The 16377-nt window shown below is 34.0% G+C and overlaps 1 protein-coding gene and 1 pseudogene across 3 annotated transcripts in view; one reads left to right on the forward strand and one right to left on the reverse strand.

Moving 5' to 3' along the window:
* The window catches only part of FUT8 (fucosyltransferase 8), a 318044-nt gene that overhangs the window by 119413 nt on the left and 182254 nt on the right, over positions 1–16377 (forward strand). The gene's annotated exons all lie outside the window — the stretch shown is intronic.
* LOC133085554 (eukaryotic translation initiation factor 1A, X-chromosomal-like) lies at positions 11846–12275 on the reverse strand (annotated as a pseudogene).

Here is a 16377-nt window from a genome sequence, read left to right on the forward strand (position 1 = left end):
ACTCTAAACCACAGATCTAGGAGGTTCAGAGAATGCCAGGCAAGATAAGTGCCCAAAAAGCTTTATCTAGGCATATCATATTCAAGTTGCAGAAAATCAAAGATACAGAAAATAATCTTGAAAGAAACCAAAGGAAAAAGAACCACCTTAGGTACAGAGGTCTTCTCTTCAGAAACTATGAAAACAGGAAGAGAGTGGGGTGAATATTTAAAGTGTTGAGAGGAAAAACCAACAATCTAGAATTCTGTATCCTGTAAAATTATCCTTCAAAAGTGAAGGAGAGTAAAGACTTTTTCAGGCAAACAAAAACTTAGAGAATTTGTTGCTAGTGGACCTGCTTTGCAAGATATGTTAAACAAAGTTCTTCAGAGAAGGGAAATTATACAGGCCAGAAACTTGTATCTACCTTAAAAAAGAAGAAGAAGATTAGAGAAAGAATAAGTGAAGCTAGAATAAAAACTTTTATTTTTCTTATTCTTAAGAGATCTAACAGATAAGATAATTTGTTTGAAATAATAGTAGCAACAATGTATTCAGTGATTATAGCTCATATATAAGTGAAATGAATGATGACAATGATACAAGGGTTGGGAGGAAGAAATTAGGAATATTCTTTTATAAGGTACTTGCACTACGTATGAAGCGGTATAGTGTTATTTGAAAGTGGACTTGGATTATTTGGAAATGTATAATGCAAACTCTAGGGCAACCATTAAAAAAAAGTAAAAAAAAAAAAGTATAATTGACATACTAAGAAAAGAGACACAGTGGAATCATAAAATGCTCAATTAAAACCACGAAAGACAGAAAAAGAGTTGAAGACAGAAACAGGAACAAAGAACAAAAGCAATGAGTAGAAAACAGTAACAAATATGGTAGATATTAACCCAAGTATATCAATAGTTGCTTTAAATAGCAGTGGTTTAAATACACTAAAAGACAGACTGTCAGATTGGATCAAAAGTCAAGACCCAACTATATGTTGTGTACAGAAACTCTCTTTAAATATGAAGACACATATAGATTAAAATTAAAGGGATGGAGAAAGATATACCATGCTAACACTAATCAAAAGGAAGCTGATGTAACTATATTAGTTTCAGACAGAGCAGACTGCAGAGCAAGGAAGATTTTCAAGGATAAATAGGAGCATTATATAATGATAATTCTTTAAGAAGACATAACAATCCTTAATGTGTATGCACCTAACAACAGGTCGTCAAAATATGTGATGCAAAAACCGACAGAATTGCAAAAAGAAATAGATCAGTCCACAGTTGTAGTAGGTGATACCTCAACTCTCCTGTGTCAGAAATGGACAGATGTAGCAGAAAATCAGTAAGGACATATCTGAACTCAGCAACAGCATCAATCAACTGGATATGATTGACATCTATAATCCAGCAACAACAGGGAATATGCGAGTTCTTTTTAGTTTTAAATTTTTTTTAGTAGGATTCACATCATAAAAAAGTGATCAGAAAGAAAAAAGATGAGGAACTCATTTTAAAAAATACAACAAACTGTCACCTACCTCGCCTCTACCTCTTACGTATTTTAGAGTAAGAATTTTAAAACTTTGATTTTTTAGAATACTTAAACATTTTTCTTACCTCAAGCTTGGTATAATGAATGAAAGAGTTATGGGGGTTACTTTTACAAATGAAACCTACCTGGCACTTTTTCATTTACTGGTATTAGGAAGGAATACCTCCTACAACTCTTTGGTTCATGTAGCAAAATTTGAAAACTGTGAAATATGAATCCCTCATGCCCTGGCCAGTATTTGATAATTATTGACCTTTGCTCCTGAATAATAGACCTCTAGGTATCCAGATTCTTTTGAGTGATCTAGAGCAATGGTCCCCAAGCTTTTCGGCACCAGGGACTGGTTTCATGGAAGACAGTTTTTCCACTGACAGACCGGTACCAGTCCGTGACCCGGGGGTTGGGGACCCCTGATCTAGAGGAAGAGCAGAAGCAGATGAGAAAGGACAGGGGAGAATTTGTAAAGGGAGAGAATATTCATTGTTATCATTTGTCTGTCTGGCAGACTTATGATAGCGAGACTACAGGGATTAATAACATAGACAGGATTTAGAAATCTTGTTAAAATGGATTCAGTGAAATTGTTCCCCTCTCTGTAGAATTAAAAACCAAACCAAATCAAACCAAACCAAACACAAAAATACAATACATCAAATGAACTTTCCTCCTTGGATCACAAGTAGTGGTTTGAGGACAGAATCTATCAATGTGTAATCTCATGGTTTCTGTCCTGTCTTAGCTGCTGACTAGCTGTACAAACCTTGATCAAGTCAAATCATTTCTTACCTCAGTTTCCTCATCTTCAAAATGAAGATAGTGCCTGCCTTACAAAGCACTGGTAAGAATTAATTGAGGAAATGGTTCCAAAGTGCCCAGCTCATATTTGGCATGCACCAGTGTTACTTCTCCTCCTAGTTCCTTTCAGCATCAGTAGTAATATCTGGTTCCAGTCTTTGAATTCACTAGTTACTCGTCATGAGATCATTATAAAATCAAATTATTTTGTCTCTCCGAGTCTAATTTTCTTTGACATAAGATCATTAATACTCATGTTGTAAAGTTGTGGTTGTAATTCATTTCCTCATATAGTCTAGGAGGATTTTGTTGAATCTAAATCTGAATGTTAAACTGCTAAAAACTTATATAAATATGTGAGTTTTACTGGTTAGATCTTTTGGACACCAAATCCAGAGTATTTTTTAAGGAATATATAGTAGAAGGAATGTAATAAGGAAAAGTAAATCTCTAGATTTTTTTTTTTTTTTTAATGGAAGGACTCTCTACACTAGCTTACTTAATTTTTGCTTAATATAATTCATTGGGAAAGTAGGGAAATTATGGATTGAAAAATTTATTTTTGCTTGAAATATTGGGTTGACCAAAAGGTTTGTTCGGTTTTTTTCCATAGGCTGGCTCTATTATTGCTTAGTTGTCTTTAACTTCATTCGAAACAATTTTGTTAGATTGTATATGACAGCTGGCATATCAGTGTGCATTTAAAAAAAGACTTATCAAAATTGGTGAATTTTTGTGTAGCCATTTTAATATTGAAAATGGAAGAAAAAAGCAACATTTTCGGCATATTATGCTCTATTATTTCAAGAAAGGTAAAAACACAACTGAAATGCAATAAATAGATTTGTGCAGTGTATGGAGAAGGTGCTGTGACTGATTGAACATGTCAGAAGTGATTTGTGACATTTCGTGCTGGAGATTTCTCGCTGGACGGTGCTCCACGGTCGAGTAGACCAGTTGAAGTTGATAGCGATCAAATTGAGACGTTAATTGAGAACAATCAACGTTATACCATGCAGGAGATAGCCAACATACGCAAAATATCCAAATCAAGCACTGAAAATCATTTGCACCAGCTTAGTTATGTGAATCACTTTGATGTTTGGGTTCCACATAAGTTAAGCAAAAAAAACCTTCTTGACTATTTCTGCATGTGATTCTCTACTGAAACGTAATGAAGATGTTCTGTTTTTAAAACAAATTGTGATGGCCGATGAAAGTGGATACTGTGCAATAATGTGGAATGGAAGAGATCGTGGGGCAAGCGAAATGAACCACCACCAACCACACTAAAGGCCGGTCTTCATCCAAAGAAGGTGATATTGTGTATATGGTGAGATTGGAAGGGAGTCCTCTATTATGAGCTTCTTGTGGAAAGCCAAACGATTAATTCCAACAAGTACTGCTCCCAATTAGACCAACTGAAAGCAGCACTCTACGAAAAGCGTCCAGAATTAGTCAACAGAAAACATATAATCTTCCATCAGGATAATGCAAGCCCGCATGTTTCTTTGATGACCAGGCAAAAACTGTTAGAGCTTGGCTGGGAAGTTGTGATTCATCCACCGTATTCACCAGACATTACACCTTCGGATTTCGATTTATTTCGGTCTTTACAAAGTTCTCTTAATGGAAAAAGTTTCAATTCCCTGGAAGACTGTAAAAGGCACCTGGAACAGTTCTTTGCTCAAAAAGATAAAAAGTTTTGGGAAGATGGAATTATGAAGTTGCCTGAAAAATGGCAGAAGGCAGTGGAACAAAAGGGTGAATATGTTGGTCAATGAAGTTCTTGGTGAAAATGAAAGCGTGTCTTTTATTTTTACTTAAAAACCAAAGGCACTTTATGGTCAGCCCAATAGCTACTTCTAGAAAGAATATACATAGAGCACTATGTTAGGGAGTCCAAACACTTGAATGTACCTATTTCTTTGCTTTTGTTCTTTTTATCTTAGGTGACTTTATTTTAAAATGAGACTTCAGTGTACAGTAATGGTTTTATGGGCAGATCTTGGAAAATTATTCAGTACTGAAAATTTTCTGGTTTGATAATTAGCAGAGAAAGAATAATAAACCAGTATTAAAATTTAATACTAAATTTTAGTTGGTAAATTAAGGTCAAGACTCATAAATGAATCATGTTAAATGAGTTATGAATTAGATCAGTATTATTGGTGAACTTAGCTATGTGTTAAATCAATATAATTTCTTTGACGTAATCACAGAATAGGAATTGATGTATATGTGGTATATTGTATTGAAGGGTTGTAGATTGATGAACTGGGAAGTTTGTATTTTAGCGATGTTATAATTCCATGAATTTCAGTTAGGTTTATTTGAATATGAATCACTTTTATAAAAACCAGCAGCAAAATATTATTGCTTTTATATTCTGTAGCAGTTGAGTCAGCTTTTGTATGTAATCAGATGAATGTAAATGTAAACTTTAACTTATTTTCTTACACATTTCCCAAAATTTAGGAAATAATTAGCATACAGAGTGTTAATTACTTTTAAGAATTCCCAGTTTATCATTTTATTTGACGTTACGTAGCTCCTTATTAGATGCTTATTAACAACCCTGAAAATGTTGCACAAAGTAGAGAATAGTCTTTGCATGCATAGTCTTTACCTGCAAGAAAAAGAATAGAAGAAAATACAATAAAAACTGAATTGCAAAAACATTGAGTGAAGACAAGCTTCTGCTGAGAAAATGGATATGAATTTATGTGTGAATGTTAGGGATATATGGATATGTTGATTATGGCCACGTTTAGTATTTTTGTTGTAAAGCAAAGGATTTACAGAGTTAGATTAAATGCATTATGGATATGGCTGAGATCAAAATAACTGTATTTTCTTAAAGGATTTTTTTGTTTTTGTTTTTTGGGGTTTTTTTTGTGGGGGGTATTGTGTTTGTTTTTTAAAAAGCCAGATACTTCAGTATAAAACTGGGTAATAATTTAAACTACATTTTTCTTAATAATTTAATGTTAAGAACAATTAGAATTCTGTGATTGTACATTTACAAGGTATTATTTGGACAAGTCATTCATAAAGTAATATGATTTATATATTTTTCTCCTTTTTTATTATGGTAAAATATACATAACAAAATTTACCATTTAACCATTTAAAGTATATAATTCAGTAGTGTTAAGTACATTCACATTGTTGTGCAAACATCACCACTATCCATCTCTAGAACTTTTTCATCATTCTGAACAAAACTCTGTACCTATTAAATACTAACTTCCCATTCTTCCTGCCCCCAGCCCCTGTAACATGGGGTTGCTATCCAAAATATATAAATAGCTCATACAGCTCAACATCAAAAATACAAACAACCCTATAAAAAATGGGCAGATGATCTGAATAGATATTTTTCCAAAGAAGACATATAGATGGCTAACAGACACATGAAAAGATGCCCAACATTGTTAATTATCAGAGAAATGCAAATCAAAACTTCAATGAAATATCACCTCAAACCTGTCAGAATGGCTATCATCAAAAAGAATACAAATAAATATTGGTGAGGATGTGGAGAAAAGAGAACCCTCATACATTGTTGGTGGGAATTATAAATTGGTGCAGCCACTGTGAAAAAGAGTATGGAGGTTTCTCAAAAAACTAAAAATAGAACTACCATATGACCCAGCAATTCTACTCCTAGGTACATATCCAAAAAAAACGAAAACACTAATTTGAAAAGATACATGCACTGCAATGTTCATAGCAGCATAATTTACAATTGCTAAGATATGGAAGCAGCCTTAGTGTTCATCAACAGAAGAATGGATAAAGAAGATACAGTATGCATGTGCGCGCGCACACAGACACACACACACACACACAATGGAATGCTACTCAGCCATAAAAAAGAATGAAATTTTGTCATTTGCAACAACATGGATGGAGTTGGAGGATATTATGGTAAGTGAAATAAATCAGAGAAAGACAAATACTGAATGTTGTCACTTATATGTGGAATCTAAAAAATAAACGAGTGAATATAACAAAAAGAAACAGACTCCCAGATATAGAGAGCAAACTAGTGGTTACTAGTGGGAGAGGGATGGTGGAAGGGAGGGGCAATATAGGGTCTAGGGGATTAAGAGGTACAAACTACTATGTATAAAATAAGCTATATGGATGTATTGAACAGCACAGGGAATATAGCTGATATTTTATAATAACTATAAATGGAGTATAATCTTTAAAAATTGTGAATCACTATGTTATACACCTGAAACTTATATAGTATTGTACATCAACTAAACCTCAGTAAAAAAAAATCAAAATAATGAAAAGAAAAAAAAAAAAATTTACTCCTCATTCTCCCTGACCCTAGGCCCTTTAACCACTATTCTGTCTCTGAATTTGACTACTCTAGGTTCCTTATGTGAGTTGAATCATACAATATTTGTCCTTTTGTGATTGACTTCTTTCACTTAGCGTAGTGTCTTCAAGGTTCATCCATGTTGTACCATGTATCAGAATTTCATTCTTTTTAAGACTAATATTCTGTTTTATGCATGTACCACATTTTGTTTATCCATTTATCTGTCAATGGACATTTGGATTGTTTCTACCTTTTGGCAGTTGTGAATAATGTTGCTATGAACATTGGTGTGCAAATGTCTGTTCAACTGTGGTCATGTATTTTTATATATATTTTAACATTTAAAGATATTTGAGGTAATGAAATTCTCTTTGAATGGACTGCATGAATATCTGTATTTTCACTGATATCAGTGAATATTTATTGAATACTTGTTGTGTATTCTAAGGGATATAAAGAGAATATTTATTGAATGCTTACTGTGTATTGGGGATATAAAAAGTAATAAAACCATGATACTATTTCTGAAGAACTTACAATCTGATGAGAATAATAGGGTGTGTTTATGAAAACACAACAGCCTGGTAGCATATACTTTTTGAAGCTGAAGAGATGTTCACAATCTGATCCAAACCAGCATCCTCTCACGCTAAGATTTTTGCATGTCATCCTAACCAGTTAAGAGGCAAAATACATGGCCATAATCGACAAGCATGTTCCATTCAAGCATGTGTATTTAACACATGAATTTAACATTCAAGCATAAATTTTGGAGTGATCATACTAAAATGGAAGTTGGATCATGACACTCTCCAAAACAGTCTTTTCCGATAACAACATCCTTCGAATGACTTATATCTTTTTGTCCAAACTCCTACCTTAACTCTGACTTAATCTCCTATCTTCACCTCTACCTTGAGTTGGATAAATTTTTGTTGTGGATATATTTCTTATGCATGTAAAAAGCCTTAAGTGTAAGTGAGTAAAATGCAGAAGGATGAACTCTATTTGTGTCTCAAGGTTCTTTCCAGGCTTATGATTCTAATTTAATCCCTATAGTACCTGGATTTCCAGATGATAGAAAACAGAATTAGCATGTCTAGAGGTTTCTCAACAGATCTATTTCATAAGAATTTAAAAGACCAAAATTTGATTGGAATAAAAACATTTTGGTGTGTTTTGATGTGTCAGTGGTATTTTTCCCTCTCTCGGAGTATTTTTTCTGGAAAAGCAAAATTAATCTTTTGTGAATTCAGTCATAATTTTTCAGTTTAGTTGGATTTTTAAGGTTTTTCTGGGTGCACCAGCTGGACCTTTTGGATACTACTCTTTTTCCACTGAAATGTTAGAAAGACCAAAGGAAGACCTACAACCAGCTGTTAGATTCACGTTTCCTTTGGATGATGTTTTGAAGTTCAAAAAAGGAACTTTGAGAATTTTAAACACAGCTGAGCAGAGTTTCCAAGAGGTAACATTGTAACACTACTTTTTTTCCTCCATATTTATTTTCTTGACTCCCAGTAGAGATCCTGAATGCTGAGTGGTGAAGACGTTTATAGGCTCATTACTTTGTAGGGCAAAAAAAATGAAAGAACTAATTTCAAAGTTAAAACTTAAAAAAAAGGAGATAATTGTAGAAGTGAGGAAGGATGAATGAACAAGGATGATCATCCATTCATTCAGTGCATATATGAAGGTCTACTATGTACCAGACACTCCACTAAACACTGGAAACAAAGCAATGAATAAAATAGGATCAGTACCTACACTCATGGAACTTAGATTGCCTGGAACAGTGAGTAGAACATAATAGGGTCTTAAAAATAATTTGAATAAATGAATTTCTGTATTGTGGAGAAGAATTTGGGGGTAAGGGGCATTTTAGTGAAGAAGTGTGGAGTGTCCTGTTCATTGTATTTGAGATATTTCATTTAAAAAATGGAAACAAGTAAAATATCTATTAATGGGAAAAATGATATAGTTATGGTAATACATAGAATGTAATACACTGGAGCCCTTAAAAATAATGACATATATAGATGTATGTTGGCTAACATAAAAGATGTTCTTTACCTAATGTCAAATTAAGCAAAGTAGGCTGTAGAATAGGATGTATGAACGATTCCTTTAATCTAAGATTATTTACATTTGTGTAAAATATCTTGAGAGATGGTGGAGAAATGGTAATAAGGAATTATTCTTTCTAGGAGGTAAGTTTCCTGTGATCTTCCCTTTATCTTTTATGTATTTCTGTCTTTTGTTTTGTAGTGACTATTTAAAAATAAGCTAATTTTAAATGTTTGGGATAAATTGATTTTAAAAAAAATTTTTTTAAACTTAATATCTGTATCAGTAAACATGGTACTGGTTGATGGTCCATTGTCTTGTAAATGTAAAAAATCTATCTAAGGAATTCTGCATTTTGTTTCTGGAAGAATATAATTAACCAGAAGGAAATGATTACATTTAACATTTACTGTTAACACTCAGAAAGTATAGTTTTAAAATGAACAATAATGTTTCTTTAATGTATGTAATGGTTGAAAAATATTTAGTAGTAATTTTAATTTTGTTTTGTAGATACTTTGAGGAATGTCTACATAATTAGATGGTGGAGAACTGAGAAAATTCTTAGGTTTTTTATGTATATGAAAACTTAGTTTGGATGTAGTTATTAATAGATATTATATTGAACTGCATTTTATATCTGAAGATTTGTTTTTGCCCTCTCCTTTGCTTAGTATGACTTCTAAGTTTCTTAATTAGGGGAGAGAACATATGGATTTTGGGAGTCCTGATTACATCTGGTCAATATTCTTAGGTTTTCAAAGTATAATTGTGCAGATCATATTGTTACTTCATGACTGTTTTCTTAATTTCTTGCAATAACTTGTGTTTGTATCAGGAGAAATTAATGGACTCGTGAAAAATGTTCCATTCTACACATAGATTGTTTGTAACAAACTCATTTTATTAGAAATACTGTAGCAACTTTACTTTTTTTTAATCCTTTGGAGGATCATGTTGACTCTAGTTATTGGAGTTCCAAATGATATGTGATTGAATATGAAAACTTGTCTCAGGGTCTGTTTATCTTTTTTAAATGATATTGTTAAATAATTGTTTAAATGATCATGTTAACCTTTAAAGGTTAACATTTGGGTTAACATTATTTAGGTATAAATGAAAGTATTATTCCTTCAAAATAAGAGTTTTTGTCAGGCCACAAAGTCCCTTGGACTGTGATATGCTAAATTTGAAACAATTTTTTTCCCTAGATATTTAGCTATGTGCCATAATTGTATAAAATCTTCACACACTGAGCATACGAAGCAAAGACATCAAACTATAAACTTCAGAAGGTGATTTTTTAGATCGTTTCTCTCTTTCTCTTTTTTTTTTTTACTCTTTATTTCTGAAAAGTAAGATGCCTATTCCAGTTTAGTGAATGTGGTAATATCAAATCCAGGTAGAATGGTACATTTCATCTTGTCTTCATTTTTTAAGGTGAGCTAGTTTATAGAATGGAGAATAAATCATTTTGTTGGATGTTGACTCCCTTCTAGTATAAAAATATTAATCTTTTTAGCAGTAAGTCATTCTATTGTAAATACTTTAAAATGTTTAAAAGTAATTTATAAAAAAGGAATTATAGAAAAACTGAAACAATGCCTAAATTAATACCATATACATGAATGATAGATAGAATTTATAATTGGTATTTTGTTATAAAAGACATGTATTTGGATAAAAACATTGTGTACGTTAGTCTAAATGAAATGGATGGCTTCTCATAATACTCGTACTTTCCTTTATTGTACTCATTTATTTATTATTCAGCAATATTTATTAAGTGTCTACTATATTATAGGCACTGTTCTAGATTCTGAGTGATACCAGTCAACAAAATAGAAATTATTGATCTCATGGAGCTTATACACTTGTGGAGAGAAAGAAACTAAACAAATATGTATGTCAGATGGTGATAAATGTTCTAGAGAAAGGTGACTACATCAAGTAAGGTAATAGGGAATGTCAGAGTGGGGAGTGTACCATTTTTATATAGAATGGTTAGGGAAGGTTTCACTGAGAGGGTGACACTGAATTTGATGAGGGAAGAACTATGGTGGATATTTGGGCAAGTGTGTTTCAGACAACAAGTTCAAAAGCCCTGTGTTGGGAACAGGCTCAGCATATTTAGAAACCTAAGAAATTAATTGTGTAATTTTTTCTTTCCCAGTAGATTCTAAGGTCCACTAAAACAGTGGGGAAAGGCCATCTCTGTCTTGCTCATCATTGTATCCTTGGTACTCAGTATAGTGCCAAACACATGGTAGGCAGTGGGCCAGTGAATAACTATGGTTGAATTCATGAATGATGAGGGGAAATTTTGGAGGAATCCTTATTTTTTTAAAATTAAGTTCATACTGCTAAGATATTTAGAGCTTCAAAGGTCTTCTTAGGTGGAAAACGAGAGCTCTTGAGGAAGAATGATTCTTCTAAAGGTCACTGTTCATTATGGTAGCATTCTTGTGATGGCAATGATTTTTCTCTCTTATTCTAGCTATTGATAGGGGATCCTTTGTTTAGATGAATGGTCTAGACATGGGAAGATACTTGCTGTGGAAGACCTCCTTGCAGTAGAATCTGGACTCAAATAACTGGGTTGAAATTCCTGTTTGACACTTGCTCGCTGTGTGACCCTCCCCCTTTATTTCCTTTTAATTGCCCTGGTTTTCTTATCTGTAAGACAGATGCTGTTATTTCAATTGCAGTATTCTCTTAAACATTTTCCCTTGCATATTGGGATTTTCTCATTAATCTTCTAATATACCACTCATGTAGACTTTTTTTTTTTTTTTTAAGGAAGTTACATTTAAGAAAATAGGATTTTGGAATCAGACATACTTGGGTTCTATAAAAGCTCACTTTTTAAAGTTATTTGTTAACATGTGTCAGAGTTTTATCTAACTAATGAGGGAACAATCAGGAAGACCAAAGAACTGCTACTAAGAGTATTTGAGCATCAGGAGTTCATGTATTCATTTAGGAAAGGGATGCCAAGATAAAATTGCAAAGCTACACAGAAGTCTCAACTTTCTGAACGAAAAGGAAGCCATATCACCTTGGAAACTTGGAATGTAAAACAGTGAGTTCAATTTATATATCATCATGGTCTTTATCATCATCTCCAGTATCAGCAAACTGGATTGTGTCATCATCTCCAGCACCAAATATATCTTTTTCATTGATTTTAGCATGTTTTGGAAGCTTGCCATATGCCTTCAGACTTATAGCTTTATCTGCATTGTATTTTGAAATTACATCAGCTTTGTTATCCTGATAGTCAGGCAGACCAACCAATAAAATATCTGAGGTATTTATTTAAACCATTTTCCTCATTTTTCCTTTGATATGGCATAGCCTCTTTACACATCAAAGCACATTGCTTCTACTCATTCATTTCCCAACATTCTGATTACCTGAGCATACTCTTATTCATACGCTTTACACACCAACCTTTTTTGGATTCATTTTCTTTCTTACCCTTGCACCTGTTTTTACCTTCTTTACCTTTATTCTTGGGCATGGCAATGCTTCCCAGCATCCCAAATTCCTTTCCTGTGGTGGCAGTGGCGGCTGCTCCTTTGAGTGGCACACGGAACAAAGTAGCACATGGTAATATGGAACCACGTGTGTGGGACAGTTTTGAGACTGAGTTTTTCTAAGACATACTTAGCAGCATCAAAATTCTTTTCTTGCCTCTTCCCTTTCTGTGTATGTTAATATTCTTAAGGTTTTCTGGGGGCAGGTATAGAGTAATCTTCACTCTTATACTTTCTTAGCCTTATTACTAAGGTGGACCTCTCTGCTTGTGTCTTTACTGAATGTCTCAAGTATTCAATGAGGACTTTTTATCTTGTTTGTGAGAACTTGGATGATTCCTGGCCCTGTGTAAGCTGGGAATTATTCACCTTTTATTACCTGGCAATTATTCTTTCCCAGAAGTTGTTTTTGCTCAACCTTAACTTGCATATGCAAATTGGTATTCAGGTAAAATTTAAGTGGAAATTACCCCCCGCCCCCCTTAAAAGAATTGGTCTTTGCATTGCTCTCTGACTTCAGGACTTCCCTCCCCCCGCCCCACCCCCCACCAAATAATTGCTGCTTTGGCCTTTCTGTGCTCTGACCTCACCTGTCTTTTCTTTTTTTTCTTTTTTTTTGGAATTTGGGGGTCATGGCTGAGACTGGCATCATAAATATAAGATGCATCAGTATATGATGGTATTGAAAGCTGTGAGAGTGAATTCAACTTAGAGATGAGTCTACGTAGAACACACTCCAGAGTTCAGAGGTCAGGGAGTTGAGGGGAGATAAGCAAAGGTGGTGAGAATGGGGAATCAGGTGGAGGAACACTGGGAGAGACTGGGCCATAGATGCCAATTAAAAGAAAAGAGGGGAGATATGAAGGAGGAAGATATAAATCAGTTCAAATATTTCAGGTAATTGAGGACTGCAAATTTTTTTTTTGAATTTTATTTTTTATACAGCAGGTTCTTATTAGTTATTTATTTTATACACATTAGTGTCTATATGTCAATCCCAATCTCCCAATTCATCTCACAACCACCACCACCAACCCCTCCCGCTTTCCCCCATTGGGGTCCATATGTTTGTTCTCTACATCTGTGTCTCTATTTCTGCCTTGCAGACCGGTTCGTCTGTACCATTTTTCTAGATTCCACATATATGCGTTAATATATGATATTTCTTCTTCTCTTTCTGACTTATCTCACTCTGTATGACAGTCTCTAGATCCATCCACGTCTCTACAAATGACCGAAATTCTTTCATTTTTATGGCTGAGTAATATTCCATTGTATATATGTACCACATCTTCTTCATCCATTCGGCTGTCGGTAGGCATTTAGGTTGATTCCACGACCTGGCTATTGTAAATAGTGCTGCAGTGAATATTGGGGTGTATGTGTCTTTTTGAATTATGGTTTTCTCAGGGTATATGCCCAGTAGTGGGATTGTGGGGTCATATGGTAATTCTATTTTTAGTTTTTTAAGGAACGTCTGTACTGTTCTTCATAGTGGCTGTATCAATTTACATTCCCACCAACAGTGCGAGAGGGTTCCCTTTTCTCCACACCCTTTCCAGCATTTATTGTTTGTAGATTTTCTGATGATGCCCATCCTAACTGGTGTGAGGTGATACCTCATTGTAGTTTTGGTTTACATTTCTCTAATAATTAGTGATGTTGAGCAGTTTTTCATGTGTCTCTTGGCCATCTGTATGTCTTATCTGGAGAAATGTCTATTTAGGTCTTCTGCCCATTTTTTGATTGGGTTGTTTGTCTTTTTAATATTGAGCTTTATAAGCTGTTTGTATATTTTGGAGACTAGTCCTTAGTCTGTTGATTTGTTTGCAAATATTTTCTCCCATTCTGAGGGTTGTCTTTTCATCTTGTTTATAGTTTCCTTTGCTGTGCAAAAGCTTTTAAGTTTCATTAGGTCCCATTTGTTTATTTTTGTTTTTATTTCCATTACTCTAGGAAGTGGGTCAAAAAGGATCTTGTTGTGATTTATGTCAAAGAGTGTTCTTCCTATGTTTTCCTCTAAGAGTTTTATAGTGTCTGGCCTTACATTTAGGTGTTTAATCCATTTTGATTTACTTTTGTGTATGGTGTTAGGAAGTGTTCTAATTTCATTCCTTTACATGTAGCTGTCCAGTTTCCCCAGCACCACTTATTGAAGAGACTGTTTTTTCTGCATTGTATATCCTTGCCTCCTTTGTCATAGATTAGTTGACCATATGTGCGTGGGTTTATCGCTGGGCTTTCTATCCTGTCCATTGATCTATGTTTCTGTTTTTGTGCCAGTACCGTATTGTCTTGATTACTGTAGCTTTGTAAGATAGTCTGAAGTCAGGGAGTCTGATTCCTCTAGCTCTGTTTTTTTTTTTCCTCAAGATTGCTTTGGCTATTTGGGGTCATTTGTGTCTCCATACAAATTTTAAGATTTTTTTGTTCTCATTCTGTAAAAAATGCCACTGGTAATCTGATAGGGATTGCACTGAATCTGTAGATTGCTTTGGGTAGTATAGTCATTTTCACAATATTGATTCTGCCAATCCAAGAACATGGTATATCTCTCCATCTGTTTGTGTCATCTTTGATTTCTTTCATCAGTGTCTTATAGCTTTCTGAGTACAGGTCTTTTGTCTCCCTAGGTAGGTTTATTCTTAGGTATTTTATTATTTTTGTTGCAGTGGTGAATGGGATTGTTTCCTTAATTTCTCTTTCTGATCTTTTGTTCTTAGTGTATAGGAATGCAAGAGAATTCTGTGCATTAATTTTGTATGCTGTAACTTTACCAAATTCATTGATGAGCTCTAGTTGTTTTCTGGTGGCATCTTTAGGATTATCTATGTATAGTATCATGTCATCTGCAAACAGTGATAGTTTTCTCCTTCTTTTCCAATTTGTATTCCTTTTATTTCTTTTTCTTCTCTGATTGCTGTGGTTAGGACTTCCAAAACTATGTTAAATAATAGTGGTGAGAGTGGACATCCTTTTCTTGTTCCTGATCTTAGAGGAAATGCTTTCAGTGTTTCACCATTGAGAGTGGTGTTTGCTGTGGGTTTGTCGTATATGGCCTTTATTATGTTGAGGTAGGTTCCCTCTATGCCCACTTTCTGGAGATTTTTATCATAAATAGGTGTTGATTTTGTGAAAAGCTTTTTCTGCATCTATTGAGATGATCATATGGTTTTTATTCTTCATTTTGTTAATATGGTGTATCACATTGATTGTTTTGTGTAGATTGGGGAATCCTTTCATCCCTGGGATAAATCCCATTTGATCATGGTGTATGATCCTTTTAATATGTTGTTGGATTGTATTTGCTAGTATTTTGTTGAGGCTTTTTGCATCTGTATTCATCAGTGATATTAGTCTGTAATTTTCTTTTTTGTATTATCTTTGTCTGGTTTTGGTATCAGGGTGATGGTGGCCTCATAGAATGAGTTTGGGAGTGTTCCTTCCCTGCAATTTTTTGGAAGAGTTTGAGAAGAATGGGTGTTAGCTCTTCTCTAAATGTTAGATAGAATTCACTTCTGAAGCCATCTGGTTCTGGACTTTTGTTTTTTGGAAGATTTTTAATCACAGTTTCAATTTCGTTACTTGTGATTGATCTGTTCATGTTTTCTATTTCTTCCTGGTTCAGTCTTAGAAGGTTATACCTCTAAGAATTTGTCCATTTCTTCCAGGTTGTCCATTTTATTGGCATAGAGTTGCTTGTAGTAGTCTCTTAGGATGCTTTGTATTTCTGCGGTGTCTGTTGTAACTTCTCCTTTTTCATTTCTAATTTTATTGATTTGAGTCCTCTCCCTCTTTTTCCTGATGAGTCTGGCTAAAGGTTTATCAATTTTGTTTATCTTCTCAAAGAACCAGCTTTTAGTTTTATTGATATTTGCTATTGTTTTCTTTCGTTCTGTTTCATTTATTTCCGCTCTGATCTTTATGATTTCTTTGCTTCTACTAACTTTGGGTTTTCTTTGTTCTTCTTTCTGTAGTTCCTTTAGGTGTAAGGTTAGATTGTTTATTTGAGATTTTTCTTATTTCTTGAGGTAGGCTTGTATTGCTATAAACTTCCCTCTTAGAACTGCTTTTGCTGCATTGCAT

This window comes from Eubalaena glacialis, chromosome 2, assembly GCF_028564815.1.
Source record: "Eubalaena glacialis isolate mEubGla1 chromosome 2, mEubGla1.1.hap2.+ XY, whole genome shotgun sequence".
Classification (NCBI taxonomy): domain Eukaryota; kingdom Metazoa; phylum Chordata; class Mammalia; order Artiodactyla; family Balaenidae; genus Eubalaena; species Eubalaena glacialis.